Source organism: Molossus molossus, unplaced genomic scaffold (genome assembly GCF_014108415.1).
Source record: "Molossus molossus isolate mMolMol1 unplaced genomic scaffold, mMolMol1.p scaffold_m16_p_3, whole genome shotgun sequence".
Lineage (NCBI taxonomy): Eukaryota > Metazoa > Chordata > Mammalia > Chiroptera > Molossidae > Molossus > Molossus molossus.
The window spans coordinates 63,228,205-63,237,842 of NW_023425366.1; the positions used below are offsets into that span (position 1 = coordinate 63,228,205).

At 41.0% G+C, this 9,638-nt stretch overlaps 1 long non-coding RNA gene across 1 annotated transcript; it reads right to left on the bottom strand.

Moving 5' to 3' along the window:
* Positions 1–2,214: 2,214 nt before the first annotated feature.
* On the bottom strand, positions 2,215–9,386 carry LOC118642271. Its single transcript, XR_004961684.1, has 3 exons — positions 9,266–9,386; positions 5,332–5,807; positions 2,215–2,600 (listed from the first exon to the last, which is right to left on the bottom strand). It is a non-coding gene; the product is annotated as an uncharacterized LOC118642271 (long non-coding RNA).
* Between the last annotated feature and the right edge of the window lie 252 nt (positions 9,387–9,638).

The following is a 9,638-nucleotide window of genomic DNA, read 5'->3' on the forward strand; positions in this document are numbered from 1 at the left end:
ACAAAGAGATATAACAGTTATCTCTTATATATAACAGTATAACAGTCCTTTTGATTTAAATTGACTTATTATTACCATTGAAACTTTTTTATTTTTTTCCCAATAAAACCTGGATTTAATAGCCAGAAACATATGCTGTGAATTTACTATCCCATGAAGACAGAGCAGTTGGATAATTCTCATTCCCAGAAATTCCAAGGGGAGGGGAAAAAATCAGTTTATATATATTCCTAGAGGGATTTTATCTATTGTGCAAAAAGAGGATTATCTGGCCCCCAAGCAGGTTCTGGGCTCCATGAAGTCTGTCCATTTCACAACTCTCGACCCAGTTCTTCCAGATGAAGAGATCCGAAGGCCTGTGATCATGAGCACTGATGAGGCTACACGCCCTTTGGCTCCAGTTAAATCCCTGGTGTCTGATGTGTGTGGGAGCTGTGGATGCTTGTTCCTGGTCCTGCTGCAGCCCCAGAAGTAGCTAGTTTAGGAGTGTAAGGTTGCTGATTCTGGGAGGCAGGGGCTGGGGTAGGAGGCAGTTCCATTTATACTTGATCACTGCCATCCTAACTTGACCCTGCTAATTTCTATTTGAGATCTGCAGCATTCCTGTGTAGCCCCCATTCTGACCTAGGTACGGAGGGGCCAGGACTTGAAACAGCTTTGAGATCAAGACTTTCTCTGTGAGCCAGAGGTCAGCCATGAGCATGGCTCATTGGTTGGTATCTCCCAGCTTCCATAGTTGATGAGCTTCTCAGAGTAGCCCCTCATCTTGTCCATATGCGCCCACGACACCTCAATGCGTTCATGTCGCACTAGTCCCGTAAGCAGGTTTCTCAACAGGTGGATGCCGGACAGACAGCCACATGTTCCCTGCTCCTCCCTGACCCGTGAGGCTGGGACTCCATTGGAACTTTTTTAAATAAAAAGTATTCTAAAATTTTACATGAGATCAGACTTTTCTTGGCTGGATGGAGTAATAGTTAACATTTTTATTTAAAGTGAAGAAGTAACTTAGAATAACATATTTTTCCCTGCCTCTTTTACGTACAGAAAGTCATAGATAATTTTTTCCAAAGGGTAAAGAAGAAGTGTTGTGTGAGTAATAAGATAAAATTTTACACAAATAACCAATAACATGAGTTAGACAGCTGTTGTTTATAAATTCTTTTACATGTACCACTTCTCTGGAAAGTTATTCAATTTAGGGGAAAATTATTTAAAGTGCAAGAGAATAGATGTTTTGCTATTGGGACCTTATTACACTATGCAACAAAGTTTAAATTATTTTTAATAATAATAATTTAAACTATTAAATCATAAATAGTGTGATACTTGTATTATTTTGGTTGCAGAAAAGATCCACCTGTAACCAGCTTCAGGGATAAGTGGAATTTACTATTATAAAATTACAGATCATGCTCTTTTATGCGCTTTCTCTCTCTCTCTCTCTCTCTCTCTCTCTCTCTCTCTCTCCCTCCCTCCCTCCCTCTATTTCTCTACCTCTCTTCAGAATAGATTTCTGTGCCTCCCAGATAGAAATGGAAGAATGTGTGGCTGACAATATATACCAACCTACCCTCTCTTTAAGAGAGTACCTCAACCAACACCCAGTTCTTAATTCCTGCAAATAAATCTCAGCTTATTCCAGTTTGAATCAGGTTTTGAACCTCTACTGCAATCAACTATGGCAAGGGCTGGGTCATTTCATTCAGATGAGGATGAAAATCCCACCGCTGGTATGGTTCAAGGAAGACACACTATATGGCAACACAATGGCAAGAATAATGTTAGCATTAACATATGGAAAAGTAAGCTTGCACAATGATTAATCAGCTACCTTAACTGGAATTTTAAAAATTAATTTGACTGATTAAGTGTCTGCTTTAGTAGCATGTTACATGCAATCTCAATGAGCTACTTAAAGATCAAGTTAATGTTCTAGCTCCATCATTGGCTTCCTTCAAACATCTCACAACTATGAAGAAGATTCCTATGGACATAGATCATCTCTCTCTCTCTCTCTCTCTCTCTCTCTCTCTCTCTCTCTCTCTTCCATTGCTCTGTGTTACCACACAGGTTCTGAATCTCTTAGCTTCAGGGCACTCAGTCAGAAAGATCACCATATGGATATCATCCTCTGAAGTTCAGGTACACAGTAGTTCTCTTTATATGGTAGAACATTTAGATCCTGTCATGGTTCACTGTGCGTGTGCGTGTTGTAACTTACTTCTCCAACTGCATTGCAAACTTGTGGAGGCCATGCATTAGATAACTAGATTAGTTATCTATTGCTGTATAACAAATTAAACAAAAGATTAGCATCTTAAAACAACACATATTTATTATCGCACACAATTTCTGAGTTAGGAATCTGGGAGCAGCTTTCCTAGGGGCTTCTGGCTCCAGGGATTTCATGAGGTTCCTGTCAAGCTGTCAGTCAAGGCTGCAACCTTATGAGAAGTCATCTGATGGCTTGACCAGACTTAGAGGATCCACTTTGAAGATGGCTTGCTCAGGTGGCTATTGGCAGAAGGCCTCAGTTCATTACAATATGGGCTTCACAGAGCCGCCTGGGTGTGTTCATGGTATGTCAGCTGTTTTCCCTAGAGCAAGTGATAAGAGAGACAAAGAGAAAGAGCCCCAGTGCCTTTTTATGATTTAGTCTCCAAAGTCATGCACAACTGAGAAGCAAGTCACTAAATCCAGCCACCCTCAAGGGGATTCCACCTTAGAAATACCAAAGAAATGGTAGACTATTTTTAAAACTACCATCAATATTTTCATGGCATCTTCAGAGTTTACCTCAGAAACACTACTTTTTATTTGTTTAACTGATTGCATTGTACAATTCACCAAAGTGAGGAATAGGAGTGTGATATTGTGATTTATAGTAAGAAATATACATTTAGTCTTTATCGCATTTCTGGCACAGCTCCTAAAACCCTGGGGATTTTGTAAGTGATGAGAGCAACAGAGGTGTCTTGTTATATTAATGAGTGAGTTTTTGGCTGGTTGCCAGGAGAACTAACCATGTGGTTAGACAGTTGGAACTTTCGTTCCCACCCCTAGACCCCCTAGAAGGGGAGAGGGCCTCGGATTGAATCAGTTGCCAATGGCCAACGATTTAATAAATTATGATTTTGTAATGAAACCTGTATAAAAACCCTAAAGGACTGGGTTAAGAGAGCTTCCAGTTGGTGAGTGAGGGGGATTTTAGGACAGTGGCATTCCAGGGAGGGCATGGAAACTCTGCTCCCCCTCTTCATATCTCGCCCTATGGATCTGCTCCATTTGGTTGTTCCTGAGTTACATCCTTGTGTAGTAATCCTGAGATCCACAAAGTAAAATGTTTTTCTGACTTCTCTGGGCTACTCTAGCAAATTAATTGAACCCAAGGAAGGAAGGAAGGGATCATGGGGACCTCTGCTTTATAGTTGGTCAGTCAGAAGTGCAGGTAACAACTTGGACTTTTGACTGGCAACTAAAGTCCAAGAGGAGGGGTCACTGGAACCTCTAGTTTGTAGATTTGATCATAAACACAAGTAACAAGCTGAAATTACTACTGATATCTGAAGGGATGGGGGAGGGGACAGTCTTTTGGGACTGCACCCTTAACCTGCAGGATCTGATGCTAATCTGGGTAAAGTGTCAGAATTAAGTTGAATAGTAGGACAGTTGGATGATATACACAGAGAATTTGTGGTGGTGTGGGGAACCCCCTCCCCCACATTGGATAATGGGTGCTCAGAACACCCAAAAAGGAGCAAATCAAGATCATACCTCAAAATACTTGCTTTTTATCTCCAACTATCTAGAAAAGTGTTTAATTTACATGTTTATCGCTTTCAATGCATTAATTGCATTGATTAATTAATTGTACATTTTTCCTTTCCTTTAAAACCATTATTTGAGCCCAAACCTTAACTCAGAACAATTAAATCAGAATCTCTTGTAGAGAAAGTTAGGTATTGGTGGTTTGTTTAATTCCTCAGAGATTCTAATATACGCCTATCGACAAGAACCACTGGACTAGATCATTTTTAATGTCTTTTTCAGCTCCAACTTGTTATGGTTTATTCTCTTCCATAATAGTTTTCTGGGATTACAGCACTTCCCTCATGGGAAACCTACACAAAAATGGATCTATCTAGTTACCTAAGGAAAAGATAATAGGTATTTCTTGATCTCCTGGCACATGCTATCTCTTTAGATATTTGGGTATATGAAAATTATATTTCCAGATGCTAACTCTTTTCTCTGATTGACAGAGAATACCCTACATCTGCTTCTGTTAATTGTGACTAAGATTATAGTGAGGCATAGAATTTCTCTCAGCTGGGGTAGGTCAGGAATCCAAGAGGCCAGAGACGATCCTTAAGAGATTCAGCATAAGGGAGGACCTGGTATGCCTTAGATACATTTCTTGGAGTTTGCTGGCTGAGCTTGTAACTAGACATTGCCTGCTTCGTGTAAACACTGCACCTGAGGGTAAAGATAGAGGCTTCATGTTCCTTCTTCTGTATTTTTATATACAGAGCTTTTACAGAGTCATTTCTCTTTGGCTGGCTACAGACTTCTCTCTCCTTTGGGTGGAGCTGAGCTCACTCAGAAAACAGGGTAATTTTGAAAACACCACACCTATAATTGAAAAGAATTTTTTAAGGCCTTTTACAATGTATCTTTTTCTGTTGCCTCTTACACCATCCAAAATCAAACCAGCTGAATCCAGCACCCAGGTGGCAGCTGTTCAGGTTTGGCACCAAACAACCCTTGGGACCCAGGGCGTGACTGCTCAGTGAAATCAGTCATAGCCCACGAGGCAGCTCTGGCTACTTTCTCTTTCCATTGCAAAGGCCCTAAGTTATTTGAATCATGCATTTTTATTGAACAGTAAATCAAGGACGACAGAAGACCTAGGCTACACACACAAGAATCACAGCTTCACAATTGGGGTCCACAGGAAGCAAATCTGTGCATGTTCACTGCAGACTTGGGTCATGGGCACCAAGGATGGGACTAGAGGAAGGGATCAGATCACCTCTACCACACATTTCGGCAAGGGCAGAGATTACATTTTATTTTTTGTTTGTTTTTTAAGGCTATCGTTGGTCAAAGATAGATTAATACAAATGTAACTTTTAAAAATCATTCCTCATACTCCAAGTCTCTGGCTATAACATCATAATAATAATCCTTGATCGCCGGTACCAGGCACTGCTACATGTCCTTTATATACTTTCTCTTAAATCTCACAATTTACCTAAAAACGATTTACTTGATTATCACTGTACTACAGAAACGGAAACTGAAACCCAAAACAATTAAAATCTTTACCTAACAGTAATTTCCACCTCAGTCTTCGCCTCTGTCTCCTCTTACCACTTTTCTAACTTTTTGTGCGACCTTCATTTTTCTTCGTTTTTTTTTTTTCCTTCTTGATTTTCCTTTCCTTCCTTGGGCTTCAGGAGAAAGAAGTTTAGGATCTTAGAAGCATACCTAAATGTTGAACTCAAATAAGAAAAGACAAGTGCAACGTGAAATTGCTGTGCAAAGAGGAAAAAAGTCAACAGGGCAAGGATTTACTCCTGCCCCACGCCTCCCCGCTGGCTGTCTTCAGAAGCTGCTGAGCTCACCTGGCTGCCAAAACAAGTCTGAGAAGGAGCGAGAAGTGAACACATTAGTCTTGCATCACTTGCCCCACTTCCCACCCACTTTCTCGGAAGGCAGGATGGTAAACATCACGTCTGCTGATCTCGCTGCAGTTCAGCTTTCAGCTCTGTACTGTCCGGGGGCCAAGCACCCCAAAGAATCTGGAGGATTCAGACAAGTGAAATTTTAACTGTAATACCTCCCACTTGTATAAAGAATGTTCTCACATGTCATCTCATATCATCACTTGCATTCTCTTACTCATTAAAGTGTATACGAAGTTTGAGATGAAAGTGAGGATGGTGTTTCCCTAAATCAGCTTGAGATCTTGATAACAAAGAAATCCTATCTTTCTTGCCCATTGTAATAGTGTTCGAATGCAGTTGCATGAAACACAAAAAGGACTGGTGGCACAAAGCAGAACCATCTCTGGGGACATCTGTCTGAAGAGCAGTGGGCAGTTGACCCCAATATGTGCAAGTCAGCAGTGTTGGACTTCAGTACTGGACGCTTCTGGCTGCCTGTAAGACCTCTCAGAAGTCTCGACTGTTTTTCTAGACAGCTCATGAATGGAAAAGATGTTAAGTTATAAGGACTTGGAAAGACTTTTATGGAAAATTGGGAATCTGATTTAGGAGAATGAACTGAAAGGTTTAATTAGTCTTCACAGTTGGCCTGTGACTCTGAATATATTGATCTCTTGGATTTAGGAAGGGAATCTGTGTGAGAGTAATACACTCTCCCTCATCCTTACCTCAAGGGGACTTTAGTTCGGCCTCACGTTCCTGGCAGCCCAGCCCTCTGCTCCTGCCGGCAGCCCCAGCCCTTCCCAGAGATCTCTCAGAGGGGGGTTGTCAAATTCAAAGAATGATTTGGTAATTCCTACCAGACACTGGAATTTCCAAATCCACACATAATTGTTTTTGTTCTTTTTTAATCCTCACTTGAGGACATTTTTCCATTTTTTGTTCAGATAGAGTGGGAGGAAGAGAGAGAGAGAGAAACATCGATGTGAAAGGGACACATTGAGTGGTTGCCACCCACACGACCAACCAGGACTGGGGACAAACTGCAACCGAGGTACGTGCCCTTAGCAGGAACCGAACCTGGATCTCTCTGGACCACAGGCCGACGCTCTAACTGCTGAGCCAAACTGGCCAGGGCCACACACAATTGTTATATGTGAAACAAAGATGGAAAGCCCCTGCACCTAGAAGCAACACCTCTTTAGAAAGGTGAATTGGGCCCTGGCCGGTTTGGCTCAGCGGTTAGAGCGTCCACCTGCGGTCCCGAGAGACCCGGGTTCGGTTCCCGCTAAGGGCACGTACCTCGGTTGCGGTTTGTCCCCGGCCCTGGTTGGTCGTGCGGGTGGCAGCCACTCGATGTGTCCCTTTCACATCGATGTTTCTCTCTCTCTTCCTCTCTCCCCCTCCCACTCTACCTGAACAAAAAAAAAAAAAAAAAAATAGAAAAATGTCCTCAGGTGAGGATAAAAAAAAAAAAAAGAAAGAAAGGTGAATTGGTCTCCAGCCAAGCAGAGTTGCAGTTAGAGCTCTGCTTTTGCATATCCAGCAAAGAAGCATTTTAATCAGTCAGTATATAAGAGAGTGTTCATCTAATTTTACATATACAGGGTGAACATAACATTTATTATTTAAATTGATACTTTTAAGAGCAAGAGGGTGAAGTACTGACAATCACAGCAGAACAATAACCTGGTATTGATATAAGCCTGAGCTTTCCAGGCAAAACAGGGCATGTGGTCCACCCACCCACCCACGCGTGAATCTTTAAAACAGTGTTTCGGTGTTCCTCTTAGTATTTTTACCGCATCAAAATGTGGTAAGGATATTGTTCCCTTTCCTTTTTTATACTGCAAAGTAAACTTGTTGCACTTGAAAATTAATTCTACCTTCTGAGTCTCAGCTGATCTGTTTTGAACCTCATCATGTATCTTACTCCTATGAAACTGAAATGCAGATGTTCCGCACACCAAGACTTCTGTGCGCCCTCCAGAAGACAGAAGTAACTATAGACCTTTCCACTATTTCAACATGTATTCAAAGACAGTTAGTTTTATTTTGAACTACTTCAAAGTTTATTTTGGATATAAAGTGTCAGTTTTTCCTAAAATTCTCCGATTTTCAGTAGAGCTATAGACTCAACTTTTACTATTTTTTACAATTTTTTGTTAATTCTCACCCAAGGAGATTTTTTTTTTTTTTTTAGAAAGAGTGGAAAGGTGGGGGGGGAGACATCGATGTAAAAGAGACACATCAATTGTTGCCTCCTGCATGTGCCAACTGGGGTCGGGGATCAAACCTGCAAACCAGGTGTGTGCCCTTGACCAGAAATCAAACCTGTGACCCTTCAGTGTTCGGGCCAATGCTCTAACCACTGGGAACACCGGCCAGGGCTGAATTCCTTTTAGAAGAACTTTGAATATATATATCGGCAATTTACTATTGATTATCAGATGTCATAAATCAACATAATCTCCAACCCCTACCCTATAGGTCAGATGTCTGCCTAATTTATGTACAGATATGTAGATAGATAGATAAATATATACATGCATTTGGGGGGGGTCTAATTCAAATATACATATTGGGGAAATTGGTTTGAATACTCCAGATTTTAAGAGGGCTTATTTGGCTACATTTAAATTTTTTATTTTATTTAACAGGGTGTTGTGTATTAATTTTTTTCTCCTGCTATACACATTTTTGTAAGCTTTTCCAAATTATTTGGAATTAGGTGAAGTATAAATAAATGACCACATAGATGATCGGGGTGGGGGGAAGAAAGTGGGTTTTAGGACTGGGAAATGTAGAGGTTTAAGCAGTGATCAACTGGGGCAAAGGTGACAGCACCTGCAAGAACGGAGAGGGTGCCTCGCAAGTGCATCGTGCAGGTTGAATTGTGGGGTGTTCTGGATTCATCGACTTTTCTACCCTGTATTAGCATCAAGATATCTACTTCCCTTTCTGCATTAGCTGACATAATTGTATAAGGTAGGGTATTACTCTAAGGAATTCTGGAATCCCTGCAATGTGTCTTTGTTTTTGTATGCACGTTAGCTTATCTTTTAGCTTTTAAAGCACTAGTTGTGGGAAAAGCAGTTTCTTTCTGCTAACTGAAACCTCCCAGGTGAAATTCACCTTGTTTGGAGGCATTTTAATTCTTTCCAGATAGACATTAATTTATCTAGTTATTGACTGAAAGTTATAATTCAACTACAAAATGAGAGCAATGTATTCTCTTCCTCTGACAGATTCATGCCCATTGGCCTGCATCATCTTCAACAAAAGGTGACCCACCTACTGGGTAAGTGAAGCTTAGTGAGGCTTGGCAATGTTTATACAATTTTTGAGTTCTTATTGAAAAAGTGCTGTGGTCGCCATAAAAAGTTAGTCCTTATTTTATCTGTGTTCAGAATAAGAATCATTTTTCATAAACTCAACTTTTTTCGAAGATAGTACAGGTTAGTAACTAGCTGTTTTTCTAAATAGCTCAACCTGTCTTTGAGACCAGTTTAAATTATACCTGATATGAGTTCGTTATTTCCTATAGTTTACTAGAACAGAGGTCCTCAAATTTTAGCATGCCTCAGAATCACCTGGGAGGGTGGATCTCCGCTCCAGAGCTTCTGATTCAGTGGGTCTGGGGTGAGGTTCACGAGTGAGCATTTCCATCAAGTTCGCGGGTGAAGTGGATTCTCCTAGCTCCACACTTGAGCCTCTCTCACCAGTGGAACTGAGAGCAGTGACATGCAAGGGAAGTTGTGAAAACTTCTCGCAAGAGGTGAACATGTGGTCATTTTAGTTACATCTGTTTTTTACTTGCATGTGTTCTTACTGATTTTGCTTTGGAAGGGGGCTGTAAAGAAAAAAGAATGACTTCTAATACCCACGTCTAGACCTAGTGTTATTTGACTAAATGTCTATCAGTGCCTGCCTCCAAATCCAGTTCCTCTGCTCACAACCTCTCCC